Source organism: Cryptomeria japonica, chromosome 2 (assembly GCF_030272615.1).
Source record: "Cryptomeria japonica chromosome 2, Sugi_1.0, whole genome shotgun sequence".
Classification (NCBI taxonomy): Eukaryota; Viridiplantae; Streptophyta; class Pinopsida; order Cupressales; family Cupressaceae; genus Cryptomeria; species Cryptomeria japonica.
In genome coordinates, this window is record NC_081406.1 from 341,232,633 (window position 1) to 341,254,413 (window position 21,781).

A 21,781-nucleotide genomic window follows, 5' to 3' on the forward strand; every position below is an offset into this window, starting at 1 on the left:
GTTTCTTTTGGACTGTTATTTGCTAGAACCATTTTGCTTGATTTTGGGAAATTACTTCAGGGTAAGAACCACCACCTAAATCTAAGAAGTATAACAAGGTTGTTGATGATTTAAAATACTTATAAGAAGCAATCTCAAGATAATAGTTTAATACATTGTTCCATATACATTTAGGTCCATATGATGAGTGAGACGAACTTTGTTGCACATCCATCTTCAATATGTTAACATGGGATGTATGTTGGTATTAGCAAGCAATCATTTCTTCAACTTCTGGGGAAAAAATAATAGATTCTAAGCTAAATTTCTTTCATCTCTCCCTTGATTTATAAATCCAATTAATTCCTTTCAAAAATATATCCAATACACAAACACGTTACAAAAAACACATAAAAGAGTGGTTAATTTGGGGATCTTATTATAACAACTAAATGCGTAGAACAAAATCAAGGTATTTGACAGATTGGCAACTAGATATAATTGCAGGTTTCTACAATCAAAATAGAAACTGACAATTTTAAAAACCTTTTATTTTAGGTGAAGCAACATATATCTCATGTGGAGTATAGTGGCACTAAGTACTCCAGAGCACGGGTTATTTGAGGTAAGGGAAAACTTTTAATGAAAGATTCTATTTTTTTTAGTTTTTCATAGGTATAGCATAGTTGGAAAATCCAAAACATATATACTATGCTACATATTCTATATAGAGAGATATATAAATTTAGTAAATTTAGTTGAGTTTAATTTTATGCGTGGTATTTAAATTTCGTCTAACTACATAAAACCAGTTCAACTGCCTTGAAATAATGAAGCAAAATCAACAAGTAAAATATAGAGTCACAAGAACCCAAGTGCTTTGAATTGTAGATGAATGATCCTAAATTTTAAATTTGTAGCAATCATGGGTACACAAAAATTTGGGACTACATATTGCCAAAGAAGAATTTGAACACTAAATGCTTGGCAATCTCAAGCTTCCAAACCATTCATCAGGCCATTCAAATGCCATGTCATCATAGTTATTCTAGCATCATAAATTGTAGCCTTGTATAATTCACACCTCATTTTTGTGCTCCTACTTTAGCGTGTCTCATCCTAATTATCCCCTAGGTCTGTTTTGGCCCCTTTTACCTCAAAATTGATGTCACTTGGTTGCATGGCTGAGTGGATCCCATCCTAGGATTGTGTCCTCCTGAACCCAACCTGGTTTACCCTATTTTGGGAGGAAAAGGGCACTTGGGGCACCCCTATCTAGACCAAGGCGTCTTGGGTGCCATGGTCCCCCTTAAATAAGCCCTAATTTAAATAAGATGGTGCACTTTCCCTCCTCAATGAGTTTTGGTCCCCATCGCTCAATGTGATCGTTGGAGGTTGGCCTAATCAATAATTTACCTATGGAACCCTATATATAAACATTCTATCAACTCATTTGAGATCACTTTCATACCATAGTGTTCACATATCTACAAGAATTCAAGGAAAAATTTCATCCCACCATATTCTTCAAGCGTCATGGAGAAAATCACATCAACTTTCATGCAAGCATATGTTTTTTATATGAGTCATATGTGTTGTCATGTTATTGCATCAACATTTGTGATCACATATAAAGAGCATTGCATCATCAATCTTCAAACAACTGTAGACACCTAAAATTAATTAAATTAATATTTAATTAATTTAAGCCTGTCAATATATTTAACTAGTTTAATTATGTTAATTCCCTTCTTCTTAAGGTTAATTAAATCAAATTAAATCAATCTTATCACTATAGTCCAATAATTAATTTATCAATAAATTAATTATTTCCCCATTCTTCTAAAGTCACCTCAACCATTATTTCTTCTAAAACCCACTTAGTTAATTAAATTTAACTGATTATCCTAACTAAAGTGATTCCTACAAATCACTTCTTCTAATCTTCACTTAGCCTAAATATTTCTTCCTTAAATCATAATTATCATCATTCCTCAATTTTATATTCCTCCATTCATTCTCTCTCCTTATGTCACATCCTTCTAACTTTTCCACTTGCACTCTAATCACTCATTAACCCACCTAATCAATCTCCTTAATCATTTGTGCATCCCTAATCACCTTGATCCTTTCAAAGAAATTCAAATTCCTTGAATTTGCCCATGCATCCTCTTCCCAAGGAATTTTTAATTCATTTATCCATTTAGTCTTCCCACACACCCTCTTATTTTAGAATTTTTAATTCCTCTTTCCTCCCCCCAAGGAATTTTATATTCCCTTTTCTCTTCCCAATGTACTTGGGAGCTCTTCCCCATGAACCTTGAGAGGTGTGGAGATAAGAAATGCCTTTATGACATATCTCTTTATATTTATTTTTCTCTTCCCAATATACTTGGGAGCTCTTCCCCATGAACCTTGAGAGGTGTGGAGACAAGAAATGCCTTTATGAAATCTCTTGAATCCCACACCTTGTCCTCTCAATCCATGTGCTCCCTCTCAGATTGATCTCAACGCTTCATCACAAAATCAATCTTGGCCTTTCATTTTGGCCTCTTCCAGCCTATAAATGTGAGTCTTCTCCACTCATTCTCTCTCCTCATGTCACATCCTCCTAACAACCTGACTGCTAATTCACTTCAATGACTCAGTCTGAGGCTTCTATATCCCAAATGGACTCAAGATCCTAAAAATGACTAGTACTAACAAGTTCATCTTCATTTTGAGTCGGGTATTCAAAAATTTCTTCGTCTTCATGTTGACTCTGAGTCTGTGATCCATCATTTGTCTAATCTTTGATTTAAAAATCCCTAATGCACTAAAAAATCTCTCATCTTCCACCGACCCCAATATCATTATTTGACATAAATCAACAAGTTTGAAATATTCTGGTATTGCATTATGTAATACTTCACTCTGATCTATCCTTTTCCAAAGCCTTGTGATTGATCCAAGTTCAAATAGATTCTCCAAGTTATCCAGCTACTGTTTCATACACAATGTAGAGCATTTACATTGTTTTTTAAGATAATCTGAATTTAAAATTCCTTCTATTGGTTGTCCATTGCAATATGCATCTTTTGAAAATGTCAATATCAATTCCTCTAGTTTTTTATGAAACACCTTTGCGTCATTTGGATTATCTCCAATTGAATGCCAAAATTGAGGATACCCACAACTCGTGGCTTCAAGTATTTCTTCTCTAGGGAGTTTTTCACGAATCTTAGTTTGAAAGTTCGTATGCAATAGACTTCAAATTATCACTAACAGATTTAACAATCCTGTCAATATCTTCCTTTTAAATGGTATTGTTCTACCTCGCTTGCCCGTCTTAGATTGGTGCATTGGCATATGAAATCCTTTTGCAAAGACACATAACTCATTTATTGAATTGAAATGTAAAAAAATTCAGCATGATTCAAATCTATAATTATCTGCTACCTAAAAAATTTGGGCTTCACCTTGTTAGATCTTAATATAGACCATCCAAGCCCAAGCATGTCATTTTATGTAGAGTGCTATACTCATTGATATACATAGTTTTGTCTTGGGCTTTCTTAACAAGTTTGTTCATTGAATCTAGTATGGGAAGAAGACTAGCTAAAGTTAACAAAGTTTCTATATCACTTAACCTATGTAAGAGATCAAGAGATTTGTCTACTGTGAGGTGTTGCTCGTACATTAGTCCGATCAAGGATTGATATTCTATTAGAACTTGTTCCGCTGGTCCATGCAAGGAGATCCATCTGGTCTCAACATCCCTGAGAAGCTTGTTTCTTGTTGTTACTCCCTCAACAAAAATCTGAAATTCTGCAAAACATTTAGGACTTCGACAGAAGTATGAGTGGAGCTCATGGACTAGATCTTCAACTTTTGACACTGTAGGGAAATTGCTTACAATTCTATATGCTAAATTCATTTGATAGGTCATGCAGTGAATCTCAAGCATGTATGGTGCAATACTAGTTTATAATATTGCGCAAAGACCGGTCCTTTGACCTTGCATACTGCAACTCCATCAGCTCCAACACACACCAACTTCTTGGCAATTGTCAAGTCATCCATACTAGCAATTTCATTCAAATTTTTCTTAACTTCCAAATATAAATTTTATGCTGTTGAATTGCCCCTCATTTTACGAACATAGAGTAGATGAGCTCGGCGGACGTGTTCTTTTATGGTATACACATGCATACAGACCCAAGCAATGTTATCTACCATAGTAACTTCATCTGTGGATAATGAAATGAATTTTGACTCTTGTACACTTTCCTGTAAATTTTTCTTTTCCACCTCGGCGAGACAGTTTTTCATTTCCCATCCAGCGTTTATTCACCAATGTGACATAAGATAGTGAGGAACATTCAAAGAAGATAATAAATTATTATATTCTAGGAAATCTTTCATAGGACGCCCTCTCGAAATAATATGAAAAATAACACTCATCTAAACAGTCTTTGACAGGTTTGCATCTTTCGTTGCATGTTCAAGCCTAGCTTTGATTGTATTTCAACTATTACCAATCAATGTCATTTTGTGGTTATGCTCTTCATATTCTGCGGCATACTTAACATGAAGACATTCTTCCCTTGATTTCCATCTTACTACTGGTGTCATGCAGGTATTGTCATCCTCATTTGATGCATTTAACTCAATGACAATCTCACCTTGTGGTGGTGGTGAGCTACTGTGAATGGCTTTTGCAACTGCAAAAGTTGATGGACAAGAAACTTTGCCAATTCCAAAGTAAGGCTTTATGGTAGTATCTTTAAGTTTTGGGCATTTTGATGGCCTCCCAATCCCTTCAGTTTCACCACCCTGAGGAGTCTTACCCTTGTCTTACATCCCAATCCCTTCACCCCCATGAGGAGTCTTAGTCTCACCCTTGTTTAACATCTCAATCTCTTCACCACCTTGATGAGTCTCACCCATGTCTGACATCTTGAGTCTTGACCTCTCACTACGAATTAAAACTAATACTATCAAGTATGAAGAAATGATTACTCACCTTTATGCCTTCTCAATTCTTTTAATCGGGAATCAGGGATGCCTGGGCCTATGTTGTAGGATTGTAACTCCGGCCCTCCGCCCTACAATCAACTTCAATGTTCCAACTCAAATTGCAGAATGCGAATCAAGAGCAACCAAATTTACTAATCGAACACGCACAAATTATAAGAAAGAGTGTTTCAAACTTTCAATTGTATTTATATCAATCCATGATTGCATTTTTGGCAAATTTCGCAGACGTTTCAAAATGCATCTTGATTTAAGCGGGGCAAAATGGGTCCTCGAATGTTTATAATGTTTTAATTGATATTGGCGAATTGGGCCTCATTATGCTTAACGTGAAATTTAACAATAGGCGAAATGGAACAACACGTGCAATGAAGATTTAATTTACCATTGGCGAAATAGGTCCTGGGTACAAGGTCGTTTCGCTATTTATGACGAATAACGGAAGTGATCTAATACCCACGTCTGAGTGACTCCAGACGAATATTACGGACATCCACGTGGAATGGTATGTGGTCAATGGTGAAGCTAGAATAGAGTGGACCGTTAACCTCTAAATTCATCACAAAATAATCTTGGCCTTTCATTTTGGCCTCCTCCAACGTATAAATGTGAGTCTTCTCCACTCATTCTCTCTCCTCATGTCACATCCTCCTAACTTTCCCACTTGCACTCTAATCGCTCATTAACCCACCTAATCAATATCCTTAATTATTTGTGCATCCCTAATCACCTTGATCCTTTCAAAAAAAATTCAAATTCCTTGAATTTCCCCATGCATCCTCTTCCCAAGGAATTTTTAATTCATTTATCCATTTAGTCTTCCCAAACACCCTCTTATTTTGGAATTTTTAATTCCTCCTTCCTCCCCCCAAGGAATTATATAATTTTTTTCTCTTCCCAATGTAGTTGGGAGCTCTTCCCCATGAACCTTGAGAGGTGTGGAGATAAGAAATGCCTTTATGACATATCTATTTATATTCCTTTTTCTCTTCCCAATGCACTTGGGAGATCTACCCATGAACCTTGAGAGGTGTGGAGATAGGAAATGCCTTTATGAAATCTCTTGAATCCCACACCTTGTCCTCTCAATCCATGTGTTCCCTCTCAGATTGATCTCAACCCTTCATCCCAAAATCAATCTTGGCCCTTCATTTTGGCCTCCTCACAAATCATCCACTTTTCATACATTCTTATGTTGTGCATTTAATCCATTGATCCACTTCCATCATACTCTCATGTTGTTAATTTGGAATCCAAAATCATCCATCATGCCATCATGATGCCCAAATCTTCTTTCATCTAATCTATATCCATCATCATTTAAATTCAATCTAAATCCAACCAATTTTGTTGTGTATGAAGAGTAATCAACATCCCAATCAAGGAGTTGATCCAAACAAGTTAAGGAGGGGCACATCCTTGGCTTCACCAATAGATCAATTGGAGGAACAAGAGAGAACTCTCTTGAAAGGTATAAGAATCTTGTTTTATACTTTATTTGGTATTTTATGTTTATTTGGGTTTAAACTAACCATCTAACCTTGCATTGGTTTTCCCTTGCTTCAACAACCATTGCAAATTTGAGGTATTATGATATAACATTTACTTCAATATTTCAATTCAATTCAAGGGTAATTCCTAAATTGGGGTTTGGCTTCAACAACCCTATTTTCTTCTTTCTATGTCTAGGGGATTTTCTCAGGAACTACAAGCGAGGAATCTAACAAAGTAGACGACGATAATCAGACTCAAAATTTTGAAGCCACAAAAACGTGGAGGACCAAAATGACCGACTTCCCTCAATTCTAAGAATTTATGATGACTTTCAGACAGTGGATTATGTGTGTCATCGTGATCCAAAAAACATCAAGTTTGTTTTCCCTCAATATTCAGAGGACTAGGGCGACCTTCCCCCCCCCCGGTCCTAACAATTATGCCCAAAATTTTTGTCACGTAAAGTTTTGATCTATTTTCCCTTCTTAGTTTTGAGTTTATAGCTCTACATGATATCTATAACATTTTATTACTGTAATTTTATGTTAATTCCCATTTTTTATCCCAGGATCTAGCATTTCTATTCAGCCCTAATTGAAATTCATTTTCAAATGAAACAAGGAGAAATTAATCTAATCTATATTGATGCAAGAGCATCCTTAGTTTTTGGCAATCTTGCATCAACCAAAAAACATTTTCTTTTTCTCTTGCTTTTTGTTTGTAGTTTCAGTATTTCTTTTTGTGTTTCTTTGCATTTGCACACCAGGCCTTGTAGAGCTATATTTTGCTTGTGGACATGTTCATCTACCTTATCCTAAGTCTGCGGGATGTTTGGATCTTTTTTCCGGCAACTTATCACTTCCAAAATCTGTCATAGTTTCTATCTCAGAGCATCGGAACCACTTGGACCTATTTGCTATTGAAGAAGCTTGCAGATCCTTCCAATAGCTTATGGAGCCTAATTTCGTTGCTTCTGACATTCCTTGGCATGTGACCAACCTTCCCTTGGGTCCACACATCATTCTATGTTATTTCTGGAGGGATTCCTTTGGTGGAGACCGACTTGGTTGCTTTTCACATTAGACCATCTTCATCGGTAATTATTTTCATCTTGGGCTGACACGGATCATCCTAGAGCCATGAATATCATATAAATCAATATAACTAAGCATATGAAAGACATATTTTTACATAGAGAAGAATAATTACAAGAATATATGTTAGGACATTTGTGATAAAGAATTCTAACAAAATTCTGCATTGGATTATTGCTATATGATATCCATATCTAGTTCTAAAGTGCCCATTTTTTGCATAGGGTGGAAGGATACAAGAAAAGGTTGGGGAGACTGGTCTTACTGGTAATTCCATTTGCTTAAAAAATTCTAAACCTTTTCAACATAGCGATTTTGTGTGGATCCTGAAATCATTTCATTCCATGAGACAATAAAGAATGCCCTATTAAACTTGTCTTTAAAGTAGTCGAGAGAAAGTTCATCGTTTCCAACAATAAGATTTAAACTTGTGCATTTTAAGCAATTCTTTTTTGTTCCTTTTATATGAACTTGACTTCTTTAAGACTCTATCCAGATATGTCACAACCATCACAATAGTATCAATAAATAGATTTGGTGGATGTATTTCCAATTTTCTTTGTATCGACGAATAGATCTACATGAATGGAAGGCACAAAATCTAACATTCAAGTGGAATTTGTCAATGAAATCTATGTTAAGTGTTTAAATCCCGTGGGTGTTTAGATAAACTTATAAGGCATTGAGAGGGGGGGGGTGAATCAGTGCAAGCAAAAGCAATATGAATATGATCACCAACTTAAACAACTTAAAACTTAACAAGCATAAGAGGAATATCACCATATAAGTTAATGCCCAATAAAATAAATTCCACATAGCACAAGAGATTTATACGTGGAAACCCTAAAGGGAAAAATGACGGTGGGAGTTAATACCCACAAGATTCACTATCTAAAGAATAGAAATCTTGATCGGTTAAGGTCTTAAAAATATGCCCTTTTAGGAACAGACCCGGTTAGGAGTCACCCGGTTAAGGGATTTAAATGATGAGCCCTGTTAGGAGCTTTGACCTATTAGGATCAACCTCGCAAGAGGATTTAGGACTCTGATATAGAGATATCCTGTTAGGGGATTTACAAATTAAGGCCTGTCAGGACCTACCTGGTTAAGGGATTTTGCTGCTATAACTGCTAGGATAACAACAGTCAAATGATCTTCATGTAACACCTCTGTGTCTGATAAGATCTATTTTAGATCCTCAAAACTTCAACAACACATCAATACAGAGCTTCACTAATCACCACATAATCAGCTTTGCCTTATTCACCTTCGATCTCATCAACATACACATGTCTATCTCATAAATCATCACATTTTTTATAGACATCAACTTAGTTGGCTACAACCTTGGAACAATTTCCTAGGTTCAATGAATCTAGACAAACTAATATTGCACATCAAACTTATGTCGGACACCGACATAACAAACTAAAAATAAAATAAAATCTATGTCGGTTTACCGATTTAAGTGACTTTATCACTACCAATTGAGTGTTCATCAGAATGCCTGATTTGTACATCAAATCTCGCTTGTCCGGTTGAATCTGCTAATGCGGTCATGAATATAGCTCCGAATACATGTCTCCATCATTACTTTAAAACCGCATCATCCAACTCTTCACCAATCGATTGTATCGATTGCATGAATGCAACTTTGTTCCTATTTACCGGTTCTCTATTAAATTGTCTTCTTTACCAGTTAAACCTTACCAGTTGGCTCCCAAGACTTAGATGAATACAAAAACATTGTTACCATCAATGACAACACAAGACTTAGTCATCAAACATGAATCTCAATCTCTTCATCACATTCACCAATCAATCATTTACCGGTTGCATATCACCAACAGTCTTTACCAGTTCAGTCAAATGCCAACATTCTCCCCCATTGGCATTGATGGCAACAAGTAGGAAAAATTTTGTCAACTAAGTGTGCAAAAACAAAAATTGACTTCATGACATATACTCCCCCTTAGCAATTACATGTTATTAAAAAAATTTAAACGATTACAAGACTCATACTACTACTCCCCATTATGAATACAATAAAATTTTGACTCTTCTACTACTCCCCCTTTGACATCAATGGCAAAGGAAAGTAAATACATACAGTTACATCAAAATGTGCATCAAAATTGCATTAGCATATATGAATGTCTTTACAATGCAGTCTTAGAAAAAGCATCACTAAAATGTGATTTCAACTGCGTCAGATCATTACGTCAGGTCTCCAAAATATTGTCAGTTATCTCCACATGTGTCTTTATCTGTCCAACAAACTCCTCCATGGAATCTATGGTACTCATCTCCGGTGTTGCAAGGATCGCTTCAATTTCCTTATAATCTCTTTGCAAGATTTCCATCGTTGGGATCAGTTGTGTCTATAATTCCTGCAGTGATATGATCCTCTTAACGTGTTCATTTTCATAAGTTCTACAATCGATCTTCCAAAATTTATTGCAAAGTCATTCAGGGGCATAAATGACTCACTAAGAACTTCAATTTCTTGCTCAGCTTCCTCCTTCTTCAAATCAACACAAAACAATGAAAATTTAGAAATAGTTGAGAGGATTTTACCTCCAATTTCAAGTCCTTTTTTCAAATCATAGTCCTTATTAACAGTCACGGCAACTTTAACTTTATCAATTTTAGTCATTAAGTGCTCTTTTCTCTTCTTCTTGTAATCTTTCTCAACACGAATATAAGTTGCATCCTCAAAAGATTTCATCTATTCTCCGACATCATTAACAAGTTGACCAACATTGTCAATAGGAGTAACAAAATTATTACTATTAGTCTCCAGTAGGAGACTAGACAAAATCTCAACAACATTCTTTATTGTTTCTGCCTCCTTCTGCTGTTCTTTCATCCTCTTCTTTTTGGTCTGGGATTACATGGCAGTTGCAATATCCATCAACTCAATTGAGATCAAACTCTCCATGTTAGCTCCAAATACATATCTCCATCATTACTTTAAAACTACATCATCCAACTCTTAATCAATCACCTGTATCGGTTGGATGAATGCAACTTTGTTCCTATCTACAGGTTGGAGTCCTAATTACCGATTCTTTGTTAAACTGTCTTATGTACCGGTTGGCTTCCAAGACTTAGATGCCTACAAAAACATTGGTTCCATCAATGACAACACAAGACTTATTCATCAAACATGAATCTCAATCTCTTCATCACATTCAGCAATCAATCATTTACCAGTTGCATATCACCAACAGTCTTTACCAGTTCAGTCAAATGCCAACATGTTCCTCTTAGAGTTTTTCATGTGCTTGATTCTTGCATAGTGGTGAAATGAACATCTAGTTTGGAAATATGCAACTCTCCTCTTGCATGGCGGTTATGTTCCTTTTTCTTGTATTCATTTGTAGTAAAAGGGTGTGTATGTTGGGTGTGCATTTTTAGCTCCCTAGTCACATGTGAAAACACTTACTATTTGGACTGCAATACGTAGTTCTTATATCTGGTTCATGGTCAACCCATTGTTACATTAAAGAAGTGGATAATTATTCATTAGTTTCTTATGGGTTATGAATTTTGGTATAATTTAAATTTAATAATCTTCTAAACAATGTAATTTCTCTCTGTAATGCCCGCCAAAATACCTTAGAGAAATAAACCATAATCTACTAACAAATGGAGATAAAAAAAAAAATTATTTTAAGTCAATCATCGCTACTACACTCTCTAACATTTATTATTGCAACATTACAACCAATATGCATCAATGCATCTTTTAACAATTACAAGAATATATATGAATCAACAAGAACATAACCATAGAACATATTATGCAAGCGGAGTTATCATTTAACCATTAACATATCTCAATAAAAACTCATACATTATATTCATTTCCTAGGGTATCTCAACGTCACTACTTGACATAAACCTAACACATCACATATCCATCTAGAATATCTTACACTATCATTCTACTGATCATTTACCTCCCATATAGATATGACAAATCATTAACATATATGCATAACTCTACCACATTTCATACGCTTTAGGTTCATTCTAGAATACCAACTAAATAGTCCTAATACCCTTCTTTATTCATCAATCATTTAATACTTAATAAATCTAAATGCATTTAACCTTCTCCTAGATATGAAACTAGATTATTTCCTTAAGCACAATCATTACACAACTCATCAAGAATATTATCCATATTCATATGCAAGATTATAACAGTAAGCAGTTATCTACTTCCAAATAGGATTCCAAGCTACTAAACAAATTCAAGAGTCATACGATGCTACGAGAATAGACACATTATAACATTTCAACTCCCTAATTCAACATAGGATCTCATTCCAAACACGATGAGCATTTCTACAACATGAACCATATAATAAGACATCATCTTATTTCAAGAGAACAGTTCTACATCATCAAGTCTAAATACATAAGAGCACATGGAACAAGCACATAGTCTCTTTTGCTACATTCCATCCTAATTCTTAATAGTACAAGTTACATAAGTACATAATCATATTCCACATTTACAAGTCAACATAATAAAGTAATATCTCTAATACATAGAAATCAACACCATAGGACAACCACATATTGAAGAGTCGTATATTCCCTATAAATCCACAACTACTCATTAATGTTCCATATCCCAAGATAACTTAATCTATCTCCCTTGGACCTGCAACCAACATTAGTTTTATACAAAAACCTGTTGAAAAAGTTAATGAAGATTGTGGGTTGACCAGCCTAAACTTTTCATCATTTTTTTTTTTTGTCTTACAAACGCTTCTCTATCTGTCACCTATGCGCTAATATTCAGAGTGTATGTGCTATAATATGGAATATACGTGCTAATATTCAAAGAAAATGAGCAACTCTGGAACTCATACGCTCTATACTAATTGTCCAATGCACTAAAAGACATATCAAATCATTATGTGTTGGAATAGGATTCTTATGCGTTGGTGTATTTGTCAGATGTTCTCTAAAGTATAGGACAAATGTTCTGGAAAATGAGTTATATGCGCTAAAATTACTTGTAGATGCACTATTCTGGGATTCTTTTGAGAATTTATCTTTAACCTACGTACAAAACGATTATAAATTTGGGGACAGGCCCCACGGTGAGTGCCAAAAATGTATGCCAGAATAGTGGTGTCAGTTGATTAATCAGAAAGACGAGAAACTAGCATACCAATGAAATGTTAGATATAAAGACAGTAAACTAGTTAAACAAACTAATCCTTAAAAAGAATCTCATTTTTCTCTATCTCACAGGATTCCTTAAGTCAATGGTTGCTCTTAGACCATTGAACAACTGACCTTTGGAATGACAACTCCAAGAATGAGTGATAATGGATAAAAATGTTCTATATGCAATATGCAACTAAGATCTATATGATAAACTTATTTAGATGAGGATTATGCTATGGTAATGATATTATACTAAGCTAATATGATATATGCTAACATGTGATAACATACTATACTAGCAATGCTTCTAAATGATTAAGATGTTGATTTTCAACAAAGAGAGGCAAAACTTAAGACTTTGACAGACTATAACCTGGATGCATTAAACTTGTGATGGTGGATAATGAGAGAAATGAGGCCTATTTATAAAAGAAATGGGCAATTGGATGGTCAAGATTGAATAATCTTAACAAGGGCTAGGATTGAATAAGTTTCAATCCATGTTTACATTTTTTGCTAGTGAAATGGTGACAATTGTCAATATGAGATGGCTTGACAAGAGAGAGAAGAGGCATTAAATGCGTGAGAAGAGATGGTGGTTACCTTAGGGGATATGGTTAGGGTTGAGTTAGTGGATAATCCTTTTATCCTAAGGATAAAAGAATGTGCAAGAGTTAAAGGGATAACCATGGTCAAAGCAATGAATGCTTGAAAAGACCCATGCGTTAAAAATGATGGTTAATTTAGAGGATAGTTTCTAACCCAGGGTAGAAGGTGAATTAACCATTAATGGTTATGTAAGAGCATTTAATGGTTTGGAAGACTTTAGAGGTTAACTATTTGAAGACATAAAGACTTTAATGGTTATTGAAGACTTTGAAGGTTTTTGAGAAGTGGCATTTTTCTTAAGGAATGTGCAAATGTTTATGAGGGGGATTAGGCTAAATTAGAATTGATTAGAAGGATCTAGAAGGGGGTTTAGGCTTGCAAGTGGATTTTGTAGGAGAATGCAATTGAGAGGATTTTTAGTATTTAATTACAATAAAATTGATTTATTTCAATTATTGGTTGCAACTTGCATTTGATAAATTTAAATAAATATTGATTTATTTAAATGTGTGGAAGGTATTTAATTAAATGTGAAGGGGTATTTAATTAAATAAACATGATTTATTTAATTAATAGACTAAATTTGACTAGATGAATTAAATTAAATAAATTGAATAATTTATTTAATTAATAGAGGAAGGGGTGAATTAATTAATAGAAAAATTGTTAGTGAATTAAATAAACATTAAAATATTTATTTCATTTAGAAATCATTTTTATGTGTCTACACTTACACTTTGAGTTAATTTGTAATTTTGAAATTGTAATAAGTATTGTTGCTCTTTATTGTAAATTTTTTCTTGAAGAAAAAGGAAAGAAAAACATTTATTTTGAAAAGGAGGATAGGATGATGCACCACCCAAGTTTAGAATAGGAATTAAAAGTTATAGGGTAAAAGTACAAACCTGTGTCACACTTTTATAAAGGAAAAGGTTAACACAACAATAATTGTTCAATTTTGATGACTTAAAGGTGGCATTTGTATTTTGAATTTGAAGATGATGTAAATTGATGAAATGTGTAAAATTTTATGAAGTTTGAGTCTATTATTTTTTAAAAAAAATTTGTCAAAGATTGATGTATTTTTCTACTTTTAAAGTCAAATTTTTTATTGCTGAAAATTGGGGAGTTTAGTTCCCACAAAAAAAATATATAAATCAACTTATTTTTTTTTGATTTTGATATCCCTAATAGATGACATAAATATACAGTGCATAAGAAAAAATTAATGTTCAATGTTTATTTTCTCTATTATAACATTTTAAAGTCGAATATACTTGAATTTGATAGTTTTTATCTCCCACCATATTTTGTTTATTTAATTTTGATAATAATAAAAAAAAAAAATACCCTTTTGGAGAAGACTCTCCTCTAGTGAACCATTTTTTTCCAATTTTTTTTAGGTGATTCAATATTTTTTTTGGTTTTTCGAACCAGCCTCTTACCGAACATTAGAATGCTTACTTGTAGTATCTTTGAAATAATATATATTAAATCTAATCAAAACATCATAAAAATTATTAGTAGATTCTTGACTTTGATCTCTACAAAAGGGTATTTTTTGTTTTTTTAATAAATTAAATTTACTTGTAGAATTTGTTGCAGAAGTCAGAAATTTCAGAAATTTGTCAAATTTGGTGATACGACTGCCACTTAGGACTTTCCGGTCGAAACACTTCTGGTCGGAACGTTGGAGACCAACGCGACCGATCATTTCAGCGACCACACCTCTTAAACCTCATATAAATAATGATTTATTTTTTATTTTTAAATATTAAAAAATCAAGGAGTATAAATTAATATAATTGGTTTTTGAATTAAATCTTTTTTTTGCAAATAAAAGCGACATTGTTGATATAAAGCAGCGAAGATTTCCAAATTTTTTAAAGATTTTGGTTGAAGGCTTCTACTTTTTTCAAGTATATTATTTTTTTGTTAAATAAATAAATATCCAATATTAGAAGGCGTTTTCAAGTACATTATATTAAAATAAATATTTTTAAGATTTTATTAAACCTTATTTTTTGGATGCATAATTTGTTAAAGAAAAAATTGCATCGAAATGTTATTTACCTTTTATTTGTGGACTCATTTATGTAATTGTTTCTTGAAAAACATTTTTTAATTGTTATGATCTATGATTTATTTCTTATATATGATGTATATGTGTTTGTGTGTTTAGGTGTTCAATTGAAATTGAATCTGAATATTTTGTGCAATGGGGAATAAGAGGACTAGATCAAGGTTGTATGATAAAAAAGGGACGATAAGATGAAAGGTCATACAAAAGGTAGTCAACAACAAATTGTTGATGTCCAAGATCAACCTATTAATGTTAAAGAAACAACTACTCAAGTACAAGATCAAATTAGTACATCGTCAAGTTCAAAATTGTTCTCGAGTATGAAAAATTTAATGGAAATGGATGTAGATAGTCTTTTCAATGAAATTCCTTCTGAAGATATGGTACCTGAAAGCACAATAAAATTGCATTGTAAGAAAATGTGGGACGATTATTTTTAAAATAAGTCTATTATTGGAAGGGCACAATTATTTGTTAAGTTATTTAGGAAAAGAGAATTGAACCCTATTTTGGAGTTGTTGGGTGTTGATAATTAGAAAAACTCACATGATGCATCAGTAAAAGATACTATAATTTAAAATTTGCAAGAAGCATTGAAATGTATTGACAACACAAGTCGAGGTGTTGAATTAAGTGGTGCATGTAGAGCATTGATGACTATGATTTCTAGTAAGAAATTGTCTCTTAAAAAAAAAGTTCACACAATTTCTAAATTAATGCAAGTATCTAGAAGAATTGTTCAAAGATATATTAGGAAGATAAATATGTTAGATGAAAAAATTGAAAACAATTGGGTAAATACCTGTAGGGTTCCTCAAAAAGACAAATTTTTTGAAGATGTAAAAAAATAGGTCATTGATTATTGGACCAACCAACCACTCTCATTTTTTTTCCAATAGAAGGGACATTATCCAGATGATAGATGAAGATGGTACAAAAATTTCACATCCAAAACATTTTCTAGATACAACTTAAAGTGAATTGTTTCAAGCATTCAAGCAAGAATTTTCAGATGTGAAGATTTGTCAAAGGATGTTTGAGAGATTGCGTCCTTTCTTTGTACACATAAATAAGGTACGTGAAACTTCTTGTTGTTGAAATCATGTTGAATTTTATCTACACTTGCAATCATATAAAAAAGTCATGGCAACAGTTAATCAAAATCTGGTCATTCCTACAAGTACAACGCAATTTGTGAAATCTATTTTATGTGATAAATTAGAAGATTCAGATGAGTTCAAAATACAATGTGTAAAAGGTACATGCATTGATTGTGGAGATTTGAGTAATTTTTTATTAGAAACTGATAATATTGATATTACAATGCAAATCATGTGGAAGAGATTTGAATATGAGACATACCAAACTAAGTCAGGAGCTAAATCCCAAAAATTTGTGTTCAAAGAAGGTGAATTTCCCTACATTGAGTTTATGACTAGATTTCGTAGTATCATATATCCACATATCCAACATTGTCATGGTGCAATATGGCAAGCTAAAAAAATTCGTGAGTTAAAGAATTGTTTTCGATTAGGTTGTATTCTTTCAATTGTAGATTTCTCCGAGAACTAAACATTCAGTCCACACACAAAAATTCAAAGTCAATATTATCATTCCGAGTAAGTTGCAATATTTGTACAAGTTTTCTATAGACATGCACAAATTCAAGTGGATCTTATAGAGAGTACTGAAAATGAATGCATTATCATCAACGAGGTTCATTTCTATATCAGTGATGATACATGTCATGATAGGAGCTATGTAGCACATTGTTTTGGAATGTTTTTTGAAGATATTAGAGAACGTGGGATAAATTGTTCACAACATTGGATTTGGTCAAACGGATGTGTCGGTAAGTGTTCTTCTGAAATTATTTTTAAATTTTATTATGTGTTTTAAATTTTGAAATTTGATTTGATTTTAACACAAAGTACACACACACACACACACACACACACACACACACACATATGTAACTATTCATGTCAGGACAATTTAAGTCTATAAAAGCTTTTAACTGGCTATCCTTACAACATGCTCAACGTAGCATAAAGATTTTGTGGAACTTCTTTGAGAGTGGACATGGAAAAGGAGAGCATGATGGAGCAGGTGCATGTGTGAAGCGTGCATTTCTCCAACATGAACTTGCAAGTATATTCTCTTCATTTACTTTTATTTTTTATTTTTTATATCAAGCAATTTAAATATATATGGGCAAGTCCACTTTTCTAAAGCGAACTATCTTGTGTACAGGTAATACCATACGAAATTCAAATGAAATTGTTGAATGGTGCAAAATTCATTTTGCTAGTCGTGATACAACTTACAACAAGCGTTATTTTTGAAAAGTTAAAGGTATTTATTCTTGTGTTTGAAAATTATTTTAAAATTCAACATCACATAAATGAAAAGTAAATTAAATTAATTTTCTTGAATTGTGAGTTTGAGTATGTACATTTATTTTAAAATTATGTATTGAATTAGAAATGTAAATGTGTGTTTCTAAATTCATAAATTTGATTAACAGATATTGATCGATCAAATCCTTATAATTCTCAAACAATTAATGGTATTAGAAGTTTACATCAAGTCATGACTACGGGACATAGCAATCCTCTTGTTATTCTTGTAAGAGAAAAACCATGTTTTTGTGTTGATTGCATTGACAACAACACAAATACTCAATGTGAGAATATTGAAGATGGATATGTTTTACAATGGCAAATGAAACAGTTAGTCGCAATGCCTCCTTAGGAAGATAGTGACATTAATGATATTCACGATCCTCTATATTTGGTTTATTATGAATGTGTTTCTAATTTAATTGTGTTGGAATCCAAGAACACTAAGAGGGGGGGTGAATCAATGTTCTACCGGAATGATCAATTTTAACCTTATTAAAACATGCATACACCAACTGGTATACCGGTACATATATAATTGAAAGAAGTAAAGCAACCAATAAGCCAATCACATAAATCAATACCATAACACACAAAATTATACGTGGAAAACCTCAAAGAGGAAAAACCATGTTGGGATTTGTGACCCACAATATCAATCCACTAGCCATATAAAGAGATATTACAAAATATAGGGGCCTGCACTTGCAGGAAGGCTTACAACCTAGAGCACACTACTCAATCACAAAAGGAGCCTCATTGACTACATATAAATCCAGACTACAATCCAGAGAAATGGTTGAACTGCAAAGATAACATCTTTTATGCTTGAATGCAGTTCTAGTTAAGCTCTGTTTGTTCTGGTCTGAAACCCTAAACCCTTACCGGAATAACCCTTACATAAATATCCTCACATACATGATCTCTCATATGTTTCACATCTCCTTTACATTATCATATTCTCCTATCCATCCATATTACAAATGATCTAACCAACTGACCTATATACCCCTTTACAATTCATTAAGCCTTATGTCGACTTACAAAGATAATTACAATATGAACATACATGTCGATTAGATAACATAAATACATGAATATCAAAAACAATTATTGATGTCAGATCAAAAAGATGTCAGCCTCCAATATCGATATCTTGATTCTGAACCATGTCAGCCTGCATTGTCAGTAACCTGAGAATTCTTTCCAACCTGTCGGTGTCGATGTCGATGAAGTGTTCGTGAAGTGCTCATCGGTACACAACTAACCAAAAATATGAAGACATAATAAGTCGCCATGTTGCCATCAATGACAACATATTGAAACCAACCAATTGAGTGTCAATAACCAACAATCTCCCCCTTTGACATTGATGGCAACACTAGATGTGAAAAACATCTAAGTACCAAGAAATGCCAAAAAAGTCTCTCTCAATGGAAGACAACCAACAATCTCCCACATAAAGATATAGGAATGAAGTTCTGAAACAAAGACCAAACTCCCCCTATGAATAATATATGTAAAGCTCTGAATTACACATATATCTCCCCTTAAGTTTTTTCTTTTTCACATTAATATCTCTCCCCCTTTGACATCAATGCCATCAAAAATTCAAAAAGAATACCAAAAACCGGGATGAAGAATGAAAATTTGTACAATGAATATGTCCCAATATATCTTACAAGTCCATTTAGCATATGGGAAATGACTCTTTCTCATTAAGCTCTGTCGGTGTGGGCTTACCAACCATATCTATACACTTCTTATGTACACTTAACGAATCCAACTGGGGAATCACCAATCCTCTAAGACTTCTGGCTCTCCTTATGATTTTTTCTTTTTCTTTCTCAAGAGCAAAAACTTGGGCTTCAAAAACCAAAATCTGACCATTAATAGACGTAGACAATGATTTCAATACATCAAAAGAATTTTCTATACCTGCAATCTCCTCCTGAATATTCTTAATAATTTTATCTATCTCAGTTGTTAGTAAACTTGAGTTACAACATATTCTATAAATACTAGTACACTGCATCAATGCATTATCCATCAATTTTAACTTATCATTAATCTCCTTCCTCTCTGACTCAATCATTTGATCAAATGTAGCTCTTTTAGCCTGTGTGAACTTCTCCAGTGCTTGTCGGTTTGATATCTACTATAGAGACTGAAAAATCCTTTGAAATGTGCTTTGTTGTCTTAAGCTTTCTGGATGGGCTCACTTCTTTGTCAAACTTGCACTCTGGGACTAGTCTATGCAAAACAGTGATAGACTGATTAATAACCCCTTTATCCATAGATCCCTCCTTTAACATTTTATGTGCAACCATCATCATAAGTTCAGAAAAACTCATCTCCATTATGATTTTCTTTTTAACCTGCGAGGTGTCAATAGACAAGAATGATGGACTAATTATTGGTTCCTTGTTGGATTCCCTTTTCTCTCCTTCTAATGGTTTAACCTTTATAGCTTCCTCACATGCATCGGTGGCTTTGCCATTTGGTGTAGTCTCAGTAACTATCGATTCCTCCCTATGAATTGTAACCTCATCCTATACAATTTGATCCAGAGGACTGTTGTCCTCAACATTAGTAACCTGTACATTATCAACCTTTACACTCTTTGTATTGTGTGTGTGAAAAGTGGAATAAGTTTGCAAGCTGTAAGACACAACACTTCAATTAAATCATTACATGTATGGTTAGACAAATATAATCATGAATAATAAAACCATAACAAATCGACCCATTGCCTTCTAAAAGTTGTGAGTATAGACTTTCTCTTAGATTTGTATAAGCAAATACCAGTGACTAGACTACACCAAGATGAAGGATTTAATCTATATGAGCATAAGAATAAGCTAAATGGATGCAAGATGGATGCAAGATTATGCTAAATGAATGAATATTAAGCTATATGAATTCAACCAATCATATTTAAACTAAATATGTAAAAAGCTAAACTAAGATGCAATAATCTCAAAAACACAATATCTTCAATGACTCTAGAGAAAAAACTTCATAATAACAATAAATCTCCATGATGTTTTGAATGAGAGATGAAGGCTGAATTTATAGAGACTCAAAGAGAGACCAACGGTCAAGATCGATTAGCAATGAGCGGTTGACATTATTCAAGAAAAAGCACAATTTAGGATAATTGAAATAATTGAGAGATCAGATTCAGTTAACCTTGAGATAGATTCTAATTATAACTTGATTGAAATGCATTCAGATTATAAGTTCGAGTTTGCATTGGAGATAAAATTTAATTAATTCCATGCACTTGTGACAAAAATAGGTGATTCCAAGCATATTCTTTGATTTATTCAAGAAAAAAGTCTTTTCAATGCAACTAAACTTGTTTTCTCAAAAGCTGTGAGTTCTAATTTTGGAGAAGATAATTAATTCAATTTAATTGTTTTTCTAACTTCAAGTTATCTCAATTTAGAAGAAGGAATAATATCTCAAGTTTAATTTTTCTCAATTCAATTCTTTTATTTTATTTTCAATTTAACTCTTGCTTTTGTGATTAATTCTTGTAATAAATTAATTCTTTTTTATGATTAATGGAAAATTTATTAATTAATTAAATATGCTAGGATATTTAATAAATTAAATAAGATAATTGATCAAAATGATTTACTTGGAATGATTTAATTAAATAAATATTTAATTAATATAGAGTGATTCATTTGCCATGTGACATTTAATGATTGAAGAATTAATTGTATGCTCAAGATTGATCTAATTGCCTTTGGTTAGAACCTTGGTGATTTTGTCGAGATTAGGGACCCATGGTTTAGGTGACCATTTTTAGGGTATTACATTTGTCCCTCTTTGAATTAATGTGTGAGCAACGCGTTGATTCAAAGAATAGTTGATGTTTGGGAGATACCAGTTCTGAACTT